Here is a 25,483-nt window from a genome sequence, read left to right on the forward strand (position 1 = left end):
GGCTAGCACCAGAAATGTCTGTCTCTGGCAGTGATGCACAGGTGCCACTACACTGCATGTTCGCCTTGCTCCGAGCAGTGACTCATTTGCAACAATGGCAGCTAGGCTAACATGTAAGTAGGATAAAGTTTAGAATATTAATGATAATTTAGAATAGTAATGTGTTCCACTGTCTGGGTTACATTCAGTGGGGCTCCAACCAGATTTTGCGCCTAGAAGCCTCCACCTACCTTAATCCGGGCCTGTGCCGCTATATGCCTATAAAAGCATATATTTAGAGGCTTCTGTGATAAATATGGCCAGGGGGAGGGGAGGCCTTATACTACTCAAATCCCCCACTTCCCTCTAGCCTCATCCCAATTGTTGCCTTGAGATTACTTCAGGCAGAGGGAGGGGAGACACTCTAACTGCCTGTGAAGCTACAACACGTAGGGGCTCTTTTAAAACCTCCAGAGCCCTGGCTCATTTGTATAATTGTAAAAGTTGATTTTAGAAGGAAGGAGGCAATGGATAACAAATATAAGAAGATTACCACAGTCACAGTGCCTGGATCTACGAGTAAGTGTCCCTGGCTTATCAAGTTTGATTTCTATGTGGATTTCCATTAAGAATTAAACAAAGAAGAGCCTTGAATTGACCAGATCGGATGATTATGGTACTATTGTTCATTGTTACCGGTCACATTTATTTATAAATGATTGTTATTAACTTTCTTTCTCATTCACAAAGCAAACACGTTCATTGTGTATGTAAGTGCATTCTTTCTCTTCTGTAAGACGTACCCTGCATAATCTGTAAATTTGAGCTGTTCTAGCTTGCAAGAGGCCCAAGTAAGTGAGTGTTAATGTAACTCAATCTCTTGTTATCGCTTCCCTATTTAGGAGACAAACTGCTGCTTGATGCTATATTAACGTTTGACTCTTGGAGAATGGGGCTCACATGGCGTCAGTGTGTTATAGATTCTCACAGGACTGTCTTGTGGGTGGGGGGATGAAAATAAAGGGGAAATTATGGATTACACATTTTAGTCCATGCAATTTATAATGTTTTAGATTGATGTTGACGTGTTAATGAAGAGAAGATTCGTTCTAAATGGATAGATATCCCGTTTGATATAAGCTTTTTTATAAAATTGGTTTACATTTTGTTTGTGTACAATTTGTTTTGTAGATTTTTGATGAACTCCTGATGGATAGTATGGCACATACTGTTTTTGACATCATCTTTATTTGTTTTATTTAATCTTTTCTTTTTTTATTATTAGTTTTATCTATTTATTGTTTTTATCTATTAATTTATTTTAATTTTTTTCTGGCTGTATAACTTCCACTGCTACATATATACTCTGGTCATTCTTAAGTAATAAACTATACCCCTGGTATTCCCCCACTTTATGGCGACTTGGTTTATGATATATAGTTAGGTTCACTGGGGATGGCTCTGAGAGGTGTTTGACTTAATCATTGATCTAGTGATCAAGTTTCATCACCAGCTAATAGTGGACAGGGGAATGATGTTGTAAGTATGTAAAGCTCTTGAGGCATGGCGTAAAATTGGAGTCTGTGCAGTGTCATTATATCTATTTATGCTGTGGTGTTTCAGTAATGTAGTTTTCTTTTGTCTACCTTTTGTTATTTTTTGTTATGTTAGCTTTTAAAAATATATTTAAAAAATTTTTATTTGATATTCTCCTTATTTTGACTTTGAGCTGGGTTAAAAGTGAGATAGTCGAGCCTTGTTCAGCACTGCTGTGCTCATTTTTCCTGTGATTGACATGGTGCCTATTAATACAATTTATTATTATTTATTTATAGAGCACCATTGATTCCATGGTGCTGTACAATCAATAAGGAGTTCACATACATTAAATTAAGACAAGAACAATTGTATGTACAAATACCATAACTACAGTGATCAGGACACAAGTAGAAAGAGGACCCTTTATGCAAGGGTAGATGGAGACACAAGGTATGGGACCATAGCAGTGCACTTATACCACATGTACTTTGATTGGCATTACAGGACTCCTCTGTAAGAGATTGGAGACACTAAACCACACACTGGTTCATATGGACTGGCGATTTAGCATCCCAAATCATCCTATATCATTTTTGTTCTGACCCCTAACAAAAAAAACAAAAACTTACTAATATACCCCAGCAGGGCCGATTTTAGACAAAGTTGGGCCCCAAAATAAAACTATTTAATGAACGTCCTTAAGGTGCACCCGCCCCGGAAGAAGCTGAGAACGGCGAAACCCAGGGTCGGGCGAGCGAGTGGAGCTGGAATAAAATCCAAGGTTTTAAGAATGTACTATGCGATTTGGTGCCTACTTTCTCTTTTAGTTTTTGCTACCACACTGTTGAGTGAGTTTAAGGAGAAAACTGCACCTTAAGGACGTTCTGAATAGTGACCTACATCTTGTTGCAAAACTTTCCTCATCGGTAGAATATAATTGAAGATCTTTGAAGGAATTTTGAACAACAGCCGTATTGGATTCATTGGGAGCTCCGGTCAGAGTTTTTTTTATACTCCTTTCTTTATTGTTTAAAGTGGGACTTGTTGGATCGATCTCGGACTGTGGTGTTAGCTCCTGTGGTATGGAAGTGTGCTGCACTGTTTTTTTTTATAATTTTTGCTATTTAATGAACATATTCAGTAAGAGGCTCCTTTAGCCCTGCACAAGTACTTTAGATATAAGAGATACTGTGGATAGATACAGTAAAAGAGATAAAAGACTGATAGATGGATAGATACAGTAATAGACAGGAAATAAATAGGTCGATAGAAGAAACATACATAAATAGATAGACAAAAAGCCAGATAGATAAATGGACAGATAGGAAATAGGCAATTTATAGGAGATAGATACAGTAACTATCAACCAAGGGGTATTAAAAGAGCAATACATCCTCTTTCCACAGGGGGCCCTGGGAAAATGCCCATTTTGCCACCTCCTAATGCCAGGCCTGCACCCTAGCTACCCTACACATGTACCAAAGGTCCCTTGGCTCTGGCAGCACCATGGTTTAGTATGTTACATCTTATCAGAATCATCTTTAGGTAAGTTTAGGTAAGTTTAATTTTTTTTTTTAATAGTGGCCATGAACCAAGATGATATAGGGAGATTTGGGACACTAAACTAAAATACTTCACAGATTGACAGGTTCCCTTTAGAGCAGGGGTCGGGAACCTATGGCTCGCGAGCCAGATGTGGCTCTTTTGATGGCCGCATCTGGCTCGCGGCCAGGGCCGCATCCATAGATCACGTTCGAAAAATCTACTCATTTAAAAAAGCCCCGAGTGTATATATGAGCTTGGGGCTTCTCTCCTCCCTCAGTCCCGGCAGACACTTACGCCCCAAGGATGGTCATGTGACCGGAGCCAGTAATTGTGTACATACCGTTGTTGCTCCGGTCACATGACCACGAGGTCTGCCGGGATTGAGCCTCGCGCTGCTGGAGCTGTCCCTCACCCCCTTCTGCAGCAGCAGCCGACTGTGTGAGGAGGGGGGAGGGGCTGCAGCTCATGTCTGCCGGGATCCAGCTCAGAGAGCAGACACTGAGCTTCCTGTGCAGCCTCTGTACAGACCCCTGCACTGATATCCTGGGGGATTTGGGATCTATTCAGAAGATGTAAGTGTGTAGAAGTAACTGTCAGTGTGTATTGTGCTGTGTGTGTGTGCAGTGTCAGTGTGTGACATGTATTGTACTGTGTGTGTGTACAGTGTGTGACATGTATTGTACTGTGTGTGTGTGTGCAGTGTGGTGTGTGACATGTATTGTACTGTGTGTGTGTGCAGTGTCAGTGTGTGACATGTATTGTACTGTGTGTGTGTACAGTGTGTGACATGTATTGTACTGTGTGTGTGTGTGCAGTGTGGTGTGTGACATGTATTGTACTGTGTGTGTGTGTGCAGTGTGGTGTGTGACATGTATTGTACTGTGTGTGTGTGTGCAGTGTGGTGTGTGACATGTATTGTACTGTGTGTGTGTGCAGTGTGGTGTGTGACATGTATTGTACTGTGTGTGTGTGCAGTGTGGTGTGTGACATGTATTGTACTGTGTGTGTGTGCAGTGTGGTGTGTGACATGTATTGTACTGTGTGTGTGTGTGTGCAGTGTCAGTGTGTGACATGTATTGTACTGTGTGTGTGTGTGTGTGCAGTGTCAGTGTGTGACATGTATTGTACTGTGTGTGTGTGTGTGCAGTGTCAGTGTGTGACGTGTATTGTACTGTGTGTGTGTGTGCAGTGTCAGTGTGTGACATGTACTGTGTGTGTGTGCAGTGTCAGTGTGTGACATGTATTGTACTGTGTGTGTGTGCAGTGTCAGTGTGTGACATGTATTGTACTGTGTGTGTGTGCAGTGTCAGTGTGTGACATGTATTGTACTGTGTGTGTGTGCAGTGTGGTGTGTGACATGTATTGTACTGTGTGTGTGCAGTGTGGTGTGTGACATGTATTGTACTGTGTGTGTGTGCAGTGTGGTGTGTGACATGTATTGTACTGTGTGTGTGTGCAGTGTGGTGTGTGACATGTATTGTACTGTGTGTGTGTGTGTGTGCAGTGTCAGTGTGTGACATGTATTGTACTGTGTGTGTGTGTGTGTGTGCAGTGTCAGTGTGTGACATGTATTGTACTGTGTGTGTGCAGTGTCAGTGTGTGACATGTACTGTGTGTGTGTGCAGTGTCAGTGTGTGACATGTATTGTACTGTGTGTGTGTGCAGTGTCAGTGTGTGCAATGTATTGTACTGTGTGTGTGTGCAGTGTGGTGTGTGACATGTATTGTACTGTGTGTGTGTGTGTGTGTGTGCAGTGTCAGTGTGTGACATGTATTGTACTGTGTGTGTGTGCAGTGTCAGTGTGTGACATGTATTGTACTGTGTGTTTATGTGTGTGCAGTGTGGTGTGTGACATGTATTGTACTGTGTGTGTGTGCAGTGTCAGTGTGTGACATGTATTGTACTGTGTGTGTGTGTGCAGTGTCAGTGTGTGACATGTATTGTACTGTGTGTGTGTGCAGTGTCAGTGTGTGACATGTATTGTACTGTGTGTTTATGTGTGTGCAGTGTGGTGTGTGACATGTATTGTACTGTGTGTGTGTGTGTGTGTGTGCAGTGTCAGTGTGTCACATGTATTGTACTGTGTGTGTGTGTTTATGTGTGTGCGGTGTGACATGTATTGTACTGTGTGTTTATGTGTGTGCGGTGTGACATGTATTGTACTGTGTGTTTATGTGTGTGCAGTATTAGGCCACATGCACATGTGAATTTTGCAGTGGGGTGATAACATCTGATAACAGTGGGGTGAATGGTACTTATCTCGCCACTGTCCATCGTAAGGGACTGTGTGGGATGCAAAGATGACAGGTCTTAATCCTGCCGTCTTTGCATGTATAAGGAGGTTCTGCAGCAGCTGAGGCTTGTGCGTAACAGTGTTCCTCCCTTCTGTGCTAAGCCACCACTGGACAAAAACAATGGTATTTCCCTGTAAAATAAAAAACTAGATAATTTACATTGGAGCCTGTGATGCTTGACAACTCTTCCAGGACTCTGGCTTCTTCTTTTTAATGGACTGGATCTGGCTTCTTCCCACCTGATGAGAGATGCAGCTTTCAGGCGTGCGCAGAAGTAGGAAGACTGCTGGACGAGATGTCATGCATCACAAGCACGAATGTAAATTATCTATTTTTTATTTTAAAGTGAATTACCATTGTTTTGCTCCAGTTGTGGCTTAGTACAGCAGGGAGGAACACTCCTTGTTGTCCTAATGATTACTGGAGCAATTGTTCTGTCAGTGTCCCTTTAAACATATTGTACGGCTCTCGCAGAATTATATTTTTAAATATTTGCCGCTTATGGCTCTCTCAGCCAAAAAGGTTCCTGACCCCTGCTTTAGAGAGATTATATCCACAGAGGGAAGGATGGTCTCAAAATGATATATTTATCATCACTATATTATCCTACTAATTATTGGCAGCATAATCGCACACCGTATTTATCCTATATTATTGGAAACTTTGTAAAGACTCCTACAATGATTTATGGTTATATGGTTTGCATGATTTCATGCTCATAATTGAAGGGGAATATCTTTCATGACAAGAGGGGTCCTGTCTTAACACCACAGCGACAGGTGAGATGACTGCACATTTCCGGATAGCTCTATTTATTTTTATAGGAGATCCGAGAATAGCTATGTACCTGAATTCAGCTATTCTGTGTTTTCCTACAGATGTGAATGGAGAGAGCTGTGCAAGCATAAGACAGGGGTCAGGGGACTTACTTTAACATGTGCAAGTAATTGTACCAAAGTGGTCTGTTTATGCTACCCAGGGAGATTCCTCGTCCATTGCGATGGCTGCTGCATCTTCACTTCTGGTTATGCAATGTTAATGCACCTGCACTGTAACGGTAAGGGTAAATTCATTTGCAAAATTTTCATGGTTGAAAATCTGTTGAATAAATTAAATAGGGTTGTGTATATAATAATATTGATTCCCACAATCAATTCCAATAATTTACACAACACATACATGTGCTTGTATTTATGCAAACTTTTTTTTATGTATAATAGGTATTTATTAAACAGCACCATGACGTTGGGGAAAGCCATGGTGGGCTTGTATTTCGCACACCATGGCGTTCCCCAAGGTGACGGAGATCGCATGGGCTCAGAAGCAGAACCCGTGTGATCTGTGCAGGAGGTCAGCTGTATGTGTCAGGAAAGCCTTTGCATGAACAACTGGGATTCGGATAGTTGGCTTTTTAACCTATAGGTGCCACGGTCACCCGCTCTCCATGCCAGTTACAGGGGTGCCAATCGTCTCCACAGCAACCCTGAGATTCAATGAAGGACCCCAGGGCTGTCTTGCTTGACTGCCTGCTGGGTTTTGACTCTGGCAGGACCTAGCAATGCCAGTGTCAGCCTATGTAAATGCTGACTCTTCTAATACACTGCCACACAACAGTATTAATTGATCAAATGATCACTTGTTCTAGTCCCAGAGGGTGTAAAACAAAGTAAAAAAAAAAAGTTTAATAAAAATAAAATTTAATACACAATAAAAGTCTCCTAATTGCCTCATATAGTCTAAAATTCCCAAACACAATAGGTAAAATTCACCACACATTGTCACGGGTGCTCCCGCGATCCCTGTCTCGGATCGCGGGCGCATCCGTGCACCCCCGTTTGCCCCCGCTGCAGGCCCGTCGCTGGACTCACCTCTCCCGGCTCCAGCTCTTCCCCGGACTGCTGTGCGCGCGCGTCCCCGCCTCCTAGGGCGCGCGCGCGGCTCCTGCCGAAAATTTAAAGGGCCAGCGCACCGCTAATTGGTGCACTGGCTGAACCTCACCTTTAAGAATCCTGCCTCTTCCTGTGTCCCCTGCCGGATCTTTGTGCCTCATAGCCTTAGAGAAAGCTTCCAAGCGAGTATTCCTGCGTTCCTGTGTATTCCTGCGTTCCTGTGTATCCCTGCGTTCCTGTGTATTCCTGTGTTCCCGCTCCTGAGTCCTGTGTTACCTGAGTTCCTCCGTGTTGCTGTGTTCCGTGTGCCTGTGTTCCCGTTCCCACCTGCCTGGACCTCCCGTTGCTGACCCCGGACTTGGACCTGACGTTGCATCTCTGCCGCCTGCCCTGACCCTGTGCCTGGACCCGACTACGAGCTGTCATCCGCTAAGGTACCTCGACCTCGGCTGCCACCGTGGGCTAGTCACACCTGGGAACGACCTAGTGGTATCCTGCCGCAGCAAGTCCAACCCGCTTTGCGGCGGGCTCTGGTGAATACCAGGTGCCGCTGGGCTCCGGTTCCGGGTGTTGGCTAGTTACATCTCCCACGGTGGTCCAGAGGATCCACTGATCCTAACAGTAAGATCCGGCCATGGATCCCGCCGAGGTTCCGCTTCCCACTCGACCAAACTTTGCCGCCATAGTGGTCCAGCAATCCCGGGAGATTGCCGCTCAACGCGAACAGCTGGATCAAGTTACCACTATGCTGCAACAACTACTAGCCACCCAGCAACAGCAACAGGTTCCCGTGTCTGCTCCCGTGGCTCCTGCAACCCCGGTCTGCCTTCCTGTTGCTGAACCACGACTACGGCTGTCTATGCCCAGCAAATTTGACGGAGACCCCAAACAGTGCAGGGGTTTTATTACTCAGTGCTCCCTACAAATAGAACTTATGCCTTCGCAATTTGTCACGGAGCGTTCCAAGGTGGCATTTTTCGTCAGTCTTCTCTCTGGGAAGGCCCTGGCCTGGGCCACTCCTCTTTGGGACAGAGGCGACCCCGTCACGACTACTCTTGCGGCTTTTCTGGCGGAGTTCCGGGCCGTTTTTGAGGAACCAGCACGGGCTTCTTCTGCCGAGACTGCGTTGTTGAATCTGCGCCAAGGCAACTCATCTGTGGGAGAGTATGCTGTTCAGTTCCGCACCCTGGCCTCTGAACTTGCCTGGAACGATGCAGCTCTCATCGCCACCTTTAAAAAAGGACTCTCGCCGCAGGTCAAAGATGCGCTGGCGGCTCGGGATCTACCGTCAACTCTGGGTGGTCTCATCTCACTGGCCACTCGGATAGATGTCCGGTTTAAGGAACGCGCCGAGGAACTTCGCTCTGAGCATCCTCAAGCTCAGGTAAGACGTTTTCCTCGCCTCGCACCTGCCTTCCAAAGACCGCTCCAGCCTCCGCCTGTGTCGTCTGCTGAGGAACCCATGCAGGTGGACAGAATCCGGCTCTCTCTGCAAGAGCGTTCCAGAAGACGACAGGAGAACCTTTGTCTGTATTGTGCCAGTCCAGGGCACTTCATCGGGACTTGTCCTGTTCGTCCCCCACGTCCGGGAAACGCCAGCACCTAGGGCTCTTGGGAGAGGCGTCCCTAGGTGTATGCAAAGCTTCTCCACGTCTGATTATTCCTGTGCTCCTCAGCGTAGACACCGGCACCCAGATTCAAGTTTCTGCTTTCCTGGATTCAGGCTCTACAGCGAACTTTATGGACGCAGCCCTGGTCTCCCGGCATCACTTCCCAGTGGTTCGTCTTGAGAAACCATTGTCCATTGCCTCAGTCAGTGGCCAGATCCTTTCCGTGCCCATCCGGTTTCGCACGGAACCCCTGCTTCTGCAAGTTGGAGCCTTGCATAAAGAAAGACTTTCTTTTTTTGTACTGCCCCAAAGCACTTCCACCCTCCTGTTGGGTCTCCCCTGGTTGCAGCAACATGCCCCTGTGCTGGACTGGTCCTCTGGGGAGATTCTCCGTTGGGGCCCGGCTTGTTCTTCTCATTGTATGGATGTCCCTCGTCCGCTCTCTGTCTGGACTTCCACCTTGCCTCCCAAGCCCCTGGAGGGGCTTCCCGCTCCATACTTGGATTTCGCAGATGTGTTCTCCAAGAAACAGGCAGAGACTCTTCCTCCACATCGTCCCTATGATTGCCCCATCGACTTGCTGCCCGGCTCTTCTCCTCCACGGGGTCGGGTGTACCCGCTCTCGGTACCCGAAACAGCCGCCATGTCTGAATATATTAAGGAAAATCTGCAAAGAGGTTTCATACGTAAATCCTCCTCTCCAGCTGGCGCAGGTTTCTTTTTTGTCACCAAGAAAGATGGCTCTCTTCGCCCCTGTATTGACTATCGCGGTCTTAACAAAGTCACCGTTAAGAATCGCTACCCCTTGCCGCTGATCACGGAGTTGTTTGATCGTCTACGGGGCGCGAGAGTCTTTACCAAGTTGGATCTTCGTGGTGCCTACAATCTCATTCGCATCAGGAAGGGTGACGAGTGGAAGACTGCCTTTAACACCCGTGATGGGCATTTTGAATATTTAGTTATGCCCTTTGGACTTTGCAATGCACCAGCCGTTTTCCAGGAATTCGTTAATGATATCTTCAGGGACTTATTGTACAGCTGTGTTGTGGTTTACCTGGATGACATCCTCGTGTTTTCTGCTGATCTCGAGTCCCATCAGTCCCATGTACGGCAAGTGCTCGGTCGCCTCAGGACTAACCATCTCTATGCCAAACTGGAAAAATGCCACTTTCATCAAAGGAGCCTTCCATTTCTTGGCTACATTATTTCCGACAGAGGCCTGCAGATGGATCCTGCTAAACTATCTGCAGTTCTTCAGTGGCCACGCCCAGTGGGACTGCGTGCTATCCAAAGATTCCTGGGCTTTGCCAATTATTATAGGCAATTCATTCCACATTTTTCTTCCCTGGTAGCTCCACTGGTGGCGCTAACAAAGAAAGGTGTCAATTCTCGTCTCTGGCCCCCTGCGGCTGAGGAGGCCTTCACGAGATTAAAGACGGCGTTTTCCTCTGCATCTGTTCTTACCAGACCTGATACCGAGAAGCCATTCTTTCTGGAAGTCGATGCCTCTTCCGTAGGAGCTGGAGCGGTTCTTACCCAGAAGGGGCCTAGGGGCCGAACTCTCTCCTGTGGCTTCTTCTCCAAAACATTTTCCTCCGCAGAGAGAAATTATTCTATAGGGGATCGTGAGCTTCTGGCTATCAAGCTTGCCTTGGAGGAATGGCGTCATCTACTGGAGGGAGCTCGATTTCCAGTCAGTATTTTCACGGACCACAAGAACCTTCAGTACCTGCAGACTGCTCAACGGTTGAACCCACGTCAAGCCCGGTGGTCCTTATTCTTTTCCCGTTTTGACTTCCAGATCCATTTTCGCCCAGCCGAGAAAAACATCAAGGCTGACGCCCTGTCACGTGCTTCCGATGTTATGGGGGAGGACTATGCTCCGAGACACATCATTCCTCCAGAGCGGCTTGTGCTGGCAGCGCCGGTGGACCTTCGGCAGTTACCTCCCGGCAAGACTTATGTACGACCTGGACTTCGAAAGAGGATCCTGACCTGGGGACATTCTTCTCGAGTGGCTGGGCACCCTGGGGTGCAGCGCTCTGTGGCCCTGATTTCCCGTTTCTATTGGTGGCCTGATTTGGTCAAGGATGTTCGGGATTTTGTGCGGTCTTGTGCCTCTTGTGCTCGCAATAAGCCCTCACGACAAAAACCAGCTGGTCTTCTGTTGCCGTTACCCGTGCCTACCTGCCCGTGGTCTCACGTGGCTATGGACTTCATTACTGATCTGCCGCCATCATCTGGCAATACCGTTATCTGGGTGGTAACAGACCGCTTCTCTAAGATGTCCCATTTTGTCCCTCTACCAGGTTTGCCTTCTGCCCCACGTCTTGCCAGTCTCTTCTTCCAGCACATCTTCCGGCTTCATGGTCTTCCCCGGCACATCGTTTCTGATCGAGGTGTTCAGTTCGTGTCCAAGTTCTGGAGATCTCTGTGCAATCAGCTGCAAGTGAAATTGGACTTTTCCTCTGCCTATCATCCTCAGTCCAACGGCCAAGTAGAGAGGGTGAATCAGACTTTGGGATGCTATCTCCGCCACTTTGTGTCCGCTCGTCAGGATGACTGGGCTTCTCTCTTACCATGGGCGGAGTTTTCCTACAATTCCCTGGACTCCACTTCTGCTGGTTCTGCTCCCTTCTTTATTAATTACGGACTGCACCCACGGCCTCCTCTTCCGTTACCTGTGTCTGCAGATGTTCCTGCTGTGGAGGACTTGGTACAGGATCTAAAAGCCATCTGGGAACAAGTCCGTACCTCATTGCTCCAAACCTCTGCCAAGACCAAGCATCAAGCGGACAAGAAACGTCGGCCTTTTCCTGTCTTAGCTCCTGGTGACAGGGTCTGGTTATCCTCCAGGTACGTCCGACTGAAGATCCCTGGCTACAAATTGGGACCCCGGTTCTTGGGTCCATTTGAAATCCTCAGTCGCATCAACCCGGTAGCCTACAAATTGCGTCTACCTCCTAGCATGCGCATACCCAACTCCTTCCACGTTTCCCTCCTCAAGCCAGTCATCTTAAACCGCTTCACCCAACAAGTTCCTCTCCCTCCGGCCCCACAAGCAGACTCTACTGATGTCTTCGAGGTGAAGGAGATCCTGGATACTAAGACAGTGAGAGGTAGGCGGTTGTTTCTGGTAGACTGGAAGGGATTTGGTCCTGAGGAGAGATCTTGGGAGCCAGAGGATAACATCTTGGACAAGAGCCTGCTCCAACGTTTTCTCAGGCCCAAGAAGAGAGGGAGGCCGAAGGGGGGGGGTACTGTCACGGGTGCTCCCGCGATCCCTGTCTCGGATCGCGGGCGCATCCGTGCACCCCCGTTTGCCCCCGCTGCAGGCCCGTCGCTGGACTCACCTCTCCCGGCTCCAGCTCTTCCCCGGACTGCTGTGCGCGCGCGTCCCCGCCTCCTAGGGCGCGCGCGCGGCTCCTGCCGAAAATTTAAAGGGCCAGCGCACCGCTAATTGGTGCACTGGCTGAACCTCACCTTTAAGAATCCTGCCTCTTCCTGTGTCCCCTGCCGGATCTTTGTGCCTCATAGCCTTAGAGAAAGCTTCCAAGCGAGTATTCCTGCGTTCCTGTGTATTCCTGCGTTCCTGTGTATCCCTGCGTTCCTGTGTATTCCTGTGTTCCCGCTCCTGAGTCCTGTGTTACCTGAGTTCCTCCGTGTTGCTGTGTTCCGTGTGCCTGTGTTCCCGTTCCCACCTGCCTGGACCTCCCGTTGCTGACCCCGGACTTGGACCTGACGTTGCATCTCTGCCGCCTGCCCTGACCCTGTGCCTGGACCCGACTACGAGCTGTCATCCGCTAAGGTACCTCGACCTCGGCTGCCACCGTGGGCTAGTCACACCTGGGAACGACCTAGTGGTATCCTGCCGCAGCAAGTCCAACCCGCTTTGCGGCGGGCTCTGGTGAATACCAGGTGCCGCTGGGCTCCGGTTCCGGGTGTTGGCTAGTTACATCTCCCACGGTGGTCCAGAGGATCCACTGATCCTAACACACATATTAGGTATCGCCACGTCCATAACAACCCATACAATAAAATATATTATTACTGAACTCATATGGTGAACGCCTTAAAAAATAATTAAAAACTCAGCAAAAATTATGACTTTTGCGCATCCAGCCAAACAAAAAAATACCATAAAAAGTTATCAAAAAGTCACATTTACCCCTGCACGATTCTTCTCTTCAAATGAGGTTTTATTCTGTAGAACAAGTCAAACAAAAAAAGCAATATAAATAGGATATTGCCATAATCGTATGCACCCATAGAATATGAGTAATATGTTAGCTATGCTATTTGGTATATAAAACACAAAAAAAGTCAAAATCAATTACAGAATATTTTTTTTTGTATCCCCCACCCAAAAAAGCTAATAAAGGTTAAACAACGGGGTATATAGTGTTACTGCAATCCTTGAGGGGTCTAGTTTTTAAAATAGGTCCACTCTTTTGAGGTTTTTTACTGCCCTACAATCTTAGGGGTTCAGCAATTGGGACATAGCACTTGAAATCTCTTCTAGCAAAATCTGCCAATAGACTCTCCTTTCCTTCTGAGCCACATTTGTGCGCCCATACAGCAGTTTGTGATCATATGTGGGATATTATTGAATTATAGGGAAACTGAGCAGCAAACTATGGGTTGTGTTTACTTCCTTAATACCTTCTAAAAATGAAATTTTGTAAAAGTGTTTTTCCTACTTTCCCTATCTGGGATTGCCAGCATTAATGCTATAAGTTTCTTAGTTGCCAATCGATGCAGCATATGAACATTATATATATATATATATATATATACATACATACATATAGACAACCCCTAGTTACAAATGGACCCCTGGATGGTGGTAATTTACTGTACTTTAGCTGTAGGCTATAAAAATTAGCTGTAGGAGATATAAAAGGTGTCTGCAGTGAAGCTTTATTGATAATTCTGGTTCTTATGACAACCCAACATTTTTAAAATCCAATTGTCACGGAGACCAAAAACATTCTGGCTGGGATTACAGTTATAAACTATACAGTTCTGATTTACATACAAATTCATATATATATGTTCAAGTGCAAACTTTGTTTATATGTATGTGGCAGTCTCTACTTGATTTCTATAAGCTTCTTAGTTTAGACTTGGTGCATTCTAATGATGTAATCAAAAATGTAGATCCATAAAAATAATGGTAAAATATTTTGGGTGCAATTTATCTGATGCACAATGCTGATTTCTGTCAGAGAACCTTTTATTTTCATGACGCTACATTACTCAAATGTTTTTCACATTTTAGAAGGCCTGAATGTAGTACGATTACTTGTTTTGATTTGCAAGTCTTGACAGTGTATATAGCTTGTTTTGTGTTCGGATGACTAGCTCCCAAATGACATAGACACCAAATTCTGTTCCTGGCGTCCATCTCACTTTCTCGTGTTGTGTAATGGGAACCGTGCCCTGCCGTGTCACATGACTGTCGCATAGCAACCTCTGCTCTGGGGCTCCACGCTGCACACTGTTAAACGGGAGAGCTGTGTAGGAAAACAAGAATGACATTTTTAGTCTTGCTGAGAGCTCTTCTCCGTGACACAAGTCTTTCCTAGTATATATTACAAGTACAGGCACTGCATGATCTGTCAGTCGTATTTAAAACCTAGGAAAGAAAACATTTCAAAGGTCAGGATGATGTTGTATTGTGAATTAAAGACTGGTGACGAAGTCCCTGTGGTCTACCGTTTAGTTTGCAGAATGTTAATATTGAATGCACTTATATATACATACAGCAGGTGTAGCGGTGAAGCAAATAGGAGTGTAGTATCCTAATATTTCTCCTCCTTTATGAGGGATTTTGTATACAACAAGTAAATACGTATTGGACACATTTCCAAGTAACTATATTTCTACAGAGGTTATTGACATGAAATTATCAGCAGATGTCGGTAGCAACCCATCCAATCCATACTGGCAAAGAAATCATACCATAGATATCCATACATTAATTGCTTGACAAAGGTATTCACACCGAAAAGGTTGCCACACTTGAATAAACGTCACCATTGATACACAAAATTGGAGTGCTGCCTGATTTCTTATATATCGTTTGTAGGCCCTGCCTGGACCTGTGGGCCTTGCACCCCTCTCAAGGAGAGTTTTCACCACACAGTACTGCCTTGAACTTTCTGTTACTTATATCCATACATTAAGTTTAAGGGATATTCTGGGAATATGAACGTCTGACAAAAACACATGATGATATAAATAAATGAATACAACAAAACTCGATGTCATTAGTCACAAAGTGGAGCTTAAATAGTTTGATTTTATGACTTAAAAAATGAATGACCACTCTAAAGTATGCAAAATGATCACCAAGATGGCCACCACAGGAAACTACAAGTCCCATGATCCTTTAGTTCTGAGTAACAGCTCCTCCCTCTTATTCTCTGCTCCCAGTGATGATCTAACAGACTTTCTTGCTCTGTTACTATAGTAATGATGTGTAACTGCCATCACTGTACATTACCTCACTGAGATGACGTCTCACCACAACACTGGCCATACTGGATTGCACTGCAACCAACCAGCTACAGCCAAACGTACTGGTTATCACATGACCTGCCCAGGAAAGTGCAGGACATGTGATGTGGACATGTGACCAGCGGCCATCTTCTGCATTGTAATTCTTCATTACAGTGTATGTAAACAGCATTTTCTGCTAAGGGGAGAAAACATTTTTAATAACAATTAATTACATATTAGTTTATATTTTGAGGACCCATTTGTATATGAATTATGCTTATTCCTGGAATACCTTTAAGTGTAATAATGAAAAATGACACAGGTAAAATGTATTGAACACAAAAAGAAAGAGAAGTTCAAAAAGCCATATAAAATCATGACTAGAGATGGTTAGGTTCAGCCAACTGACTCATACATTTTGGCCAACATTTGTGGCCGAACAGCTTATTTCACAAAGTGACATATTGATTTTGAGGTATATTAATAAAATTTAGACCCTTTCATTGATCTCTGAGCTATCTCTGCAGCTTCCATGTATTTTATTACTGACTTCCACAAGGCTGGTAACCACACTGGATACACCCACTCTGGAAGGCAGCAACCCTGAAGAGATCATTGCCCTGTTAAGTCCACATAGCCCATTAACAGAGTTTTGCCTGTGATAAGCACCTATTAACAAGCATTTTTTATAAAAAATATGTATATATATATATATATATATATATATATATATAGCATATATATATATTACCTTATGAGCACCAGCATTCTGTTAACAAAAGCATTCTGAAATGTTTTTAAAATATATTACTAAATCACCCAAGTGGCCCCAATCTTGATATATCCTATCTGGTTCTGGGTCATGGGATTCCACTTCCTTTTCGTGATCATGATAGCGTTTTCTGTGTCCATATGTCACTAAAGCTCTTATACAACTAAGATAGCTATTGGGTGAATGGGAGAATAGAAAGAAGCTTTCTCAAACACATGCACTGGCCTGGACAAAAGTGCATATGTGCAACAGCTTAACATCTTGGGGCAGATTTATCAAGCAGTCTGAAAGTCAGAATATTTCCAGTTGCCCATGGCAACCAATCACAGCTCAGCTTTCATTTCACCAGTGCTCATGAATATTTTGTATTTTTAATACATTAAATGTCAGAGGGGATACGAATCAGATAAGGGGGCAGATTTATCAAGCAGTCTGAAAGTCAGAATATTTCCAATTGCCCATGGCAACCAATCACAGCTCAGCTTTAAAATATTCATGAGCACTGGTGAAATGAAAGCTGAGCTGTGATTGGTTGCCATGGGCAATTGGAAATATTCTGACTTTCAGACTGCTTGATAAATCTGCCCCCTTGTCTGATTCGTATCCCCTCTGACATTTAATGTTGGCAGAGATTTAGGAGGTTCAACCCTCAAAAACAGGTGGATTCTGATAGCTTTCATATAATGTCTATAGGCTCCTTAAAGGGAACCTTTCATAAGAAATTTTTCTAATAAACCACCACCAGTATGCGGTCAAGCATCTGAGCAGTTTTATGTCATGTTTCTTTCATGGCCTGGTGCTGTGGCATCATACAGAAAGTCAGCTTTCTGACAATGAGATGTTAATTAGCTTTATGAAGTCAAGGTGGAGATTTTAACACTGAATTAGAGTTTACCCTGCCTCAGATTGCCCCCTTCACTGTAATTTATGGTTCTGTGTCCAGGGACATTATTGACTAGATTAACTGAAGTACAGCGCATTATATCAATCACCGGGTAAGAGGTTTCAGAGGCAGGGAGAGCTTTACTTTAGTGTTAAAATCTCTGCTTCCCTGACTTTAAAAGGAAACCTACCACTTCGGATAGGGCTTCTAAGCAGCAAATGCCGTGCACTAGCTCAGGGTGAGCTGGTGCCGGTGCTTATCTTCGTTATATTCTTAAACGGTTTTAAGGTATTTAAACACTTTATTAATCTTTATATCCGTAGCTTCCCCACACTGTAGTCCACACTCAGCGCATCATGCGCGCTACCACTTCCTATTCAGGCGCACGCACGGTCGCACGTATGGTGTGCCGAGTGTGGACCACGGTACGGGAAGCTACTTCGGATATAAAGATTAATAAAGTGTTCAAATGCCTTAAAACTGGCTAACCACTGCAAAGTTGATTTTCTGGTTGATGCCATTGAGCATGAAAGAAACATGATCAAGTTGTACAGCCGCTTGAAAACATACTGGTAGTGGTTTATTTGGCCAATATCTGTTGATAGGTTCTCTTTAAGGCTGTGAGTGTTAAGCTGGCCTGTGCTACCATTTGATTTTATGCATTATGAGGCAAACATACCTTGAGAATGCTGTAGCTACACTGATTCAGGATCATATCTTGGTTAATCCCTGTGCTGAGTGGTTTTGCTGATAAAACAGATCTAACATTATGATAATGAAGCTCTGTCGCTTCTATGGCTGGTTCAGCACTTCTCCTAGCAGGTAAGTTATTCACTGCAGGAGAGGATGATGTAATCCCTGCAATTGCTGCACCATCACCCAGCTGCTGTGTATGAGTGATCCAGCTCAGGTTGATTAGTCATTTCTTAACTAACCTCCATTTGTAATTACAAGCTCCGTGTCTAATGTGTTTCTCTAGGAAGCCAGCCTGACCCAGCTTTCCCAGGTCCTGAATGTTATAGTTGTTTTCTCAGCAAAACCACTCAACTCAGGGATTAACCAAGATATGATCCTGCATCAGTGTAGCTACGGCATTCTCAAGGTAAGTTTGCTTCATAATGCATCAAATCAAATGGTAGATTTTCTTTAAGAAAGAGTAGAAAGTGGATGTGTCAGGGCCAAAGGCTTATAAGTACAGGTTGATATACTAAGAGTGAAAAGACAGTTTTATACCAGGCAGAATTGCACCAGACAAAACTGTCCGTAGACAGTAGGATGATGTGGGTTGTGGCTCCTACACATTAGCCCACTCCATGCCCCTCCACCCCACTAGGTGTAAGGAGGAATATAGTAAAAATTCCTGTTTGTGACCCAGGAATTGTGACTTTATCAAGACTTGTGTGTCACAACTAGCCTTGATAAATCCTCCCAATGTTTTTATTTTAACTAAGCAATCATCAATATATTTATAAATACAAGGAAGAAAAATAATAGGATAGATTCCTTCTACTTTACTTTTTCAGCATACAAAGCATGGATTTAGGGTTGGACGTCTTGGTCTGACAGATTTACTAAAATAATGTATATTTCAGTTCTTGTGATCACTGGATGTCCCAGATATAACAGAATTATAATTAGGCCAGAACCTCTTAATAATTCTGGGGTACCTCTTACCAGGGGTGTGAGGATAATAAATTGAACCCATTGTATATATATATATATATACGGTACATTTCCAATTATTTATACTGAAGATAAATGATAATAAATAATCTTATCTCAAAAGAAGGAACAGAAGGTTAATAATAATATTCGATAAATGTGCATGTAGCAATTTCAGTACAAGCTGGTGGTAGTTATACGTAAGGATAACGTAAATCCAGATTTGTATTTTTGCCATCTGTAAATTCATTTGCAACAGTTGCTGTGTTCTGCTTGTCTACAAAAGAGTGATCCAAGAAAAAGTCATTGAAAATACACTGCTCAGGATCTTTATGTGATTGGTGCCATTGGTGGCTACTTGCTGTAAACTTTATGCTTTTAATGCATGAAAACCAAATGAAAAATAACATATCAATTTATATTTTTATTAAGTTTTTTTAATAAATACAGCGAATATACATAAAATGTGCCTCTAGAAGCATCTTTCAATGCATATATCGGTAGCAATTTTAAAAAAAGTGGTCACAATACATTTCCACTAGGACCTTCAGAATCAAGAATTTTATCTTCTACATTTCTAGATAGCATAAGGCAGTAGGATCCTGATAGCCCAGTAACCCGATGGCTATCTGCCTATGCCTTCTCTCTTCTCTTCGCTCATCTCTTTAGGCAAGCCTATGACAGCCTCTAAGCTCTTAACTGTTTCCCCTTCACCCTCATACACTGTAAGCTCTTGTGAGTAGGACCCTCACTCCTATTGTTCCTTATGACTGTTTGTATTTTTATGTATGTAAAGGTATGTAAATGCAACCAGCCTAATTAGGCAATGCTTGTTCTGCTAGAAACTTTCAAAGGCCAGATGCACATTACCGTATGCTCGCCTAGGCTGTAGCCCATGCAGCCTTACAGCCAGGTGCAGGAGAGAGGAGGGATGAGTACTGTTCACCCTCTGCTCTCCATTGATAGCTGTACTATAACACAATATAGGACATATATATGTGCTCACTGCACCATGACCAGGAGCCATAGATGTCTATGGTGGCAGTAATCTAGCCACAAATTGTGTGGCCGGATCACATTCCCCAATATGGTAGTGTGCATGAGGCCTAAGGGAGACTTTTCTTTGTCATGTAGTGGTACTGATAACAATTAAATTGTCTAAGAGTACTGATGTCTGGAAGAGCAGATGCCATTATATTTAGCGTAAACTACTACCACACAAGTGGTAGAGTTCCTTTAAGTTTGACTGCTTAGTTTTATCAACCAGAATTATTAAGTGAAACATAGTTTGTGCCTGTATCTACCAAAAAGACAAAGCCTTTTAGTAGATATGGGCTCCGGAGCGCCGGCGGGGAAAGATTTTGTGAATTAAATTCTCCCCATTGACTAAAACCATGCACTAGTTTCACCTCTTAGTAGAATGCTAATGAAGAAAAATTTCTGGAAATTACTTGTAATTTACCATATGTCTGTTACTGTGAGCAAATGAAAAATCTAAGAGATCTCATTTCCATCACCAATCACCAACTTGTTTTCTGCTGTTCCTTCTGCTGTTTTGACACATTTTTAGCCATTTTGCATTCATATCATGCTCAACACTTTTAGAGATGTTTCATGTAATGGTCAGACATTAACGGGACTCAACTTTGAAGTGAACACTGCATCTTTTGATAGGACAACTATTACCATCTTACCATTGTGTAAAGTTTGGTACTGGCATAACAGGCATAATAAAAAATGAACAAAAGATACATCCTACAAAGTAATCAAGGGGACCATTGACTGCTCCTTTTTAAACAGCCAGTTAGTATACTCATTGCATGCCATGCACTGATTTTGTATTAAAAGCATTCAAAATGATGCATTAAGTTGAGCATTAAAACCTTTGGACAACATAGAGAAAGTCCGTCCTACACACAAAATTAGTGTCTCTCCATCTAAATGACTACAACTAGGTTAGCCATTGATTTTGATGGTCAGAATGTAAATCTATAATTCCAACTTCACTGACCATTGTCAGGGACTTCAGAAGCACCTTATACATGTAACAGTAGATCTTCATTACACATCTTCATTAGACAAAGCTCCCTATATTAACATGAATCAAGTGTGGAAGTGGATGAAGCTTATAAATAATACATTCTTTCCATTTTAATTGAAATAGAAACATACTAAATATGTCCTTGTTGACATACTTTAAACAAGATTTAAAGTGATATTCCAATAAGGAGTAAAGTAGACAGAGTTATCACCAAGATGGCTGCCACTGGAAACTACAAGTCCCATGATCTTTCAGTTTTCTGTAACTCCTTCACCCTATTGTGTTCTGCTCCCAATGATGATATAACAGACTTTCTTTCTCTGTTACCATACACTGGCCATAATGGATGCACTGCATCTAATTAAAGGGCCAGTAGCATTTTAATTCTTCATTATACTGTATGTCAACAGCATTTTTCTCCAAAGGAAGCAAAAAAAAGTTGTTAAATAACAAATAATTACAAATTACCTTATATTTTGAGGACCCATTTTTATATGAATTATGCTTATTCCTGGAATACCCCTTTAAATATCACAAAGGATGAGGGATTGGAACTGAAGAAAGCTCTGGTTTCGGTAAAGAAATAAGATTGTTCTGTTTCCACTTTCATTGACATACATTCAGGATTTTAACTTTTCCTTTTCCCTGATATTATTTACATTCAATGTAAAACCTACAAATTCTTAAAGCACATTCTTAGTCTTTTCTATTTCATATATTCTATACTGATATTAGAGGATTTTACTCATTCTCCAATGTGTTCCTATGTGAGAAATTATAAACTTATCAATTTATGTAATTGTCTACTCAACTCACTATCAAGAGACTATTTAAAGATCCTGAATGACAAATGAATACCTGGTTTTTGCATATCATGTTGATGAAGGATATAGGTCCCATTTAAAGACAACCTGGCTTTATACTTTTTTTTCTTGAGATTAATGTAGGCGATTACTCTAGTTGCATAGACAATGATAAAAGTTTCCTGTTCCTGTTTTTCTTAACTGCTTTATTGTGCAGAGGGACCGTTATTATTTTGCTTAAGGAATACTGAGGAGTCAGATCTCACCAATCACACAACCATTACCTATTCCTATTTAGCCTAAATCATGAATGTTACATCTTTTATACAACAAATAAATACTTCTGTAAGTTTCTATCAACTATAATTACCATAAATTAGTATGAACAGAGGGTTAAATTCTTCAGTGGTGTAGGAGGACTTTAGAAAAGATAAGTTTTTAGGAAACATCTCATGTGGACATGAAAGTAATTTGAAAACACATAAGTTATGGTTATAGGAAATTGATATCTGTGCAATGCATTTTTTTAATGTTCAAAGAAATGACCAGAATCTAGCTCTTTAAAAACAGGAAACCCTCCCTTTAAATTGTATTGTAAGATGACCCGAAGCACCAGATGCCCTTACTCTAGAGCTACACCACTATATAGTGAATTAACAGCCATTGGCTTTTGCAAATGTGGCCATGTATGTGCAGCCATATGGGATAAATGCTTATAGATGTATAAATACATGAGCCATAACCCTACACAGTGCCCCTCACTTATGGAATTAAGGGGTCAGTTTTCCACATAGGGAACAATACTCACTAGTTGATTAACACGTGGAATCTGGATGAAGAGCCAACAAGGATCATATACTGGACAGTAGACAATTAGGGAAATCCACACAGTAAAGAGTGGAGTTAACTTCACAGTTTACCTTTTATTAGTTCATTTAAAACATATCTTAGATCATTTTTTAATCAAAAAGTTGAAACATTTTTGAAAGTATCTAAAGCAATGACAGTAAGTATTGTAAACCTGTATTGTAATTATTACAACATTTACACTAGTTCTAAATTATAACTACAACTAAATAACTTCAAACTATTTTTTCACGTATAATCTAAGAATCTACAAAATCCAGTTTGTATCAATTTAAATTATTTGTTCTATGAACTTAGTGAGTTTACATTTCTAAAAATAATTTTTTTAGTTTTTTCATATTTTATGATACTACCATTTTTAGGTTGGGTTTACACACAAGTCTATGTTACAGCAGTTTTGTGAGCTATCTATTTTCATATTAAAAAATGCTAAATCCATGTGTTACATACAAGTCAATAAGGAATAGGATACCCCACAAAAAAACTACCTGAAAACAAGTTTCTCACAAAACACATTACCAAACAAAACCAACAAATTTTTTTTTTATAAATGTACGAATTTCATCATGTTTTTTTTACCAGCCCCAAAAAACTACCCCAAATATCTACACATGGAAGTCCTCAAAAGGAATTCTTTATATATTTTTCAGTAAATTATGTGCATTGCAAACATTTTATGCATTTAATTTTTATATTGATGTTATTGTAAAGTTGGTTGCTTTTTGACATGTTAAAAAATATACAAGCAGTTACATACAAGATAGGGTCTGTAGGTTTGTTCTTAAGTTGAGTTTGTATGTAAGCCGAAACTGTATATTTTATCATTGTAATCCCAGCCAGAACTTATTTGGTCTCTGTGACAATTGGATTTTAAAAATGTTGGATTGTCATAAGAACCAGGATTAACACTAAAGCTTCATTACAGACACATTTGATAACTCTTAGAGTTGATCATTGTAGCCTAAGACTAAAGTACAATAAATTACCAAAATCCAGAGGTCCGTTTGTAACTAGGGGTCGTATGTAAGTCAAGTGTTCTTAAGTAGGGGATCGCCTGTACAAGGAACAATGCAAGAAAAAAATTAAAATGAGCAAAAAGCACAAAAGCTGTGTGGAAAACGGAAAACTTCTAAATGTTCTAATGTTCAGTTGTAGAACTGTTTAAGAAATATCAAAATAATAAAATAAGAATTAAAAAAATAAGCATTTAAAAATGGATTTGTGGCTATAGGTGTCAATTACCAGAGAACTAACCTAGCCTAATATAATCCTTTGGTACTTTCATTGCCTTCTAGAATTAAAGATACTGTTTTGGTATAGTACCATCTTTGATGTTGACCTTGCATTGTACAATCTTTTTTTAATTTATTGCAAAAGAGTTTCTGAACTCTATTTTTAGATATACTTCAGTTAAAGTTCAAAGCTCTAACTTTTGCTTTTGATGGGCAGTAAATCATGAAGAAAGTGAAAGGCTGTGTATGTTGTCATATTCTTGAGTACGTCCCAGTCACACCCTGATTCCCTGATTATAGAAGAAAGTAAACTGCTCCTTGAGCAAAAATGTGTATGGTAAGAGAATGAATGTGAGTTCTTATCACTGTTAAAAATTAATCAAAGTAAGTACTATTATTTGTTAATCCTGGATTCATTTTTGATCACATGGTCATTGTGAAGTTATCCACTAAAGTTGCAGAGGTTTTATATTCACCTTGATATATGGATACCTCCAAATCTAATTTTACATAATTATTTTCTGATTTACTTTCAGGTTTATTAGAATGGAAACAACATTCCTGTGTTGGAAGATGGAAATTTGACAGCTATATCACAAATACAACTACAACTATATTTATTACAATTCCTTTATTTATATAGCACAAACAGATTACGCAGCACTGTAAAGATCTTGCCACAATTACAACAATTATAATAATTATAATTTATTTATTGTATCATAACAATTTCTACAATGTTCCTATATATTTTATACATCAATAACTCAATTGGTTTAATGATTTATGCTGGTTGTCATTCTTGAGAAACCCTCATTATTTACAACCATTGGACACCCAAGAAGTCTTCTAACAATGAACAATCCCACTGAATGGAAAAAAAGCAGAGATCCATAAAATAAATAAATAAAAGGAAATATTACAGAAAATATCTTTAAAAAAAGTTGCAATTATTGTTGTTATACAAAAAAGCTGTATTTACTGCAACTGTAATTGTAGGTAGGCAATAAGTAGGTTTTTATTGTTTACCCTACACACACACCACTCACTGGTTTTCCAGCTATAATGGCGTGTATCTTTTTGTTAAATCTGTATCAGGAAATATATATATATATATATATATATATATATATATATAAAAGACATGATCAATCGTAACAAATGATTTATGTGAACTGTAGAACACCATTTATCACTAATCAAAAAGAGAAAAATGCAAAAATGATTATGACTTTATGTATAATACTCTTGCACAATGATCTCCGCTGAACAAAGCATGACAAATTGCTCCCTGATAGGTTCATTCTTATGGGGGGGTTGTCAACATGAGTGTTTTTTCTAAAATGTTGACAGGAAATAAACAATATACAAACAGAGCTAAACAATATACTGTATATGTAAATAAGTTAGCCATCTAATTCATCAATAGTTAATGAAACACAAAAAAGCCTTATTCCTGTATATATAAAACAATATAACAGAATCATCAATTATTATTATTATTTTTAAACCCTGCATGTTGTACACAATTTTGTAAAAGATAAAATATTTGACACGTTATATTGTTTGTTTAGTCAGACTGGTTACTAAGTGTGCAACCTTCAGTACACAGATCTTACCACTTTCTAAATTCTGAAACATACCATACCTTGTTCAATGTACTCCACTTTCCTACAAATCAACCATGAATAGCCTCTCTTGAAACTGCATAGGTCTCGAGGGATATATGGATCATGGAGGAAAATATGTTTTTCTTTGAAATCACTGGTGAGCTTGTGTTTGATAGACACAAGGTATGTCTTACTCTAGCTGTAGTGTATTCTACATTGACGTGGTCAGATTGACAGATTTCTCATGATGTAG

The 25,483-nt window shown here is 41.6% G+C and overlaps 2 long non-coding RNA genes across 4 annotated transcripts in view; one reads left to right on the forward strand and one right to left on the reverse strand.

The window, feature by feature from the left end:
- LOC140116513 (uncharacterized) overlaps positions 1 to 15,451 on the reverse strand; it is a 30,994-nt gene extending 15,543 nt beyond the window's left edge. For 2 of the 3 annotated variants that reach the window (XR_011852787.1, XR_011852785.1), the window contains exons 1-4: positions 15,211 to 15,300; positions 14,162 to 14,372; positions 13,025 to 13,060; positions 6,287 to 6,406 (exon numbers count right to left, since the gene is read on the reverse strand). This is a non-coding gene — a long non-coding RNA (uncharacterized lncRNA). Of the gene's footprint in view, positions 1 to 6,286; positions 6,407 to 13,024; positions 13,061 to 14,161; positions 14,373 to 15,210; positions 15,301 to 15,364 lie in introns of those variants that run through there. The other variant, XR_011852786.1, reaches the window with a different exon arrangement.
- On the forward strand, positions 3,520 to 24,503 carry LOC140116514 (uncharacterized). The gene is made up of 3 exons (XR_011852788.1): positions 3,520 to 3,635; positions 6,337 to 6,414; positions 24,157 to 24,503. It is a non-coding gene; the product is annotated as an uncharacterized lncRNA (long non-coding RNA).
- The last annotated feature ends 980 nt before the right edge of the window (positions 24,504 to 25,483 follow it).

This window comes from Engystomops pustulosus, chromosome 2 (assembly GCF_040894005.1).
Source record: "Engystomops pustulosus chromosome 2, aEngPut4.maternal, whole genome shotgun sequence".
NCBI classification, from domain to species: Eukaryota; Metazoa; Chordata; class Amphibia; order Anura; family Leptodactylidae; genus Engystomops; species Engystomops pustulosus.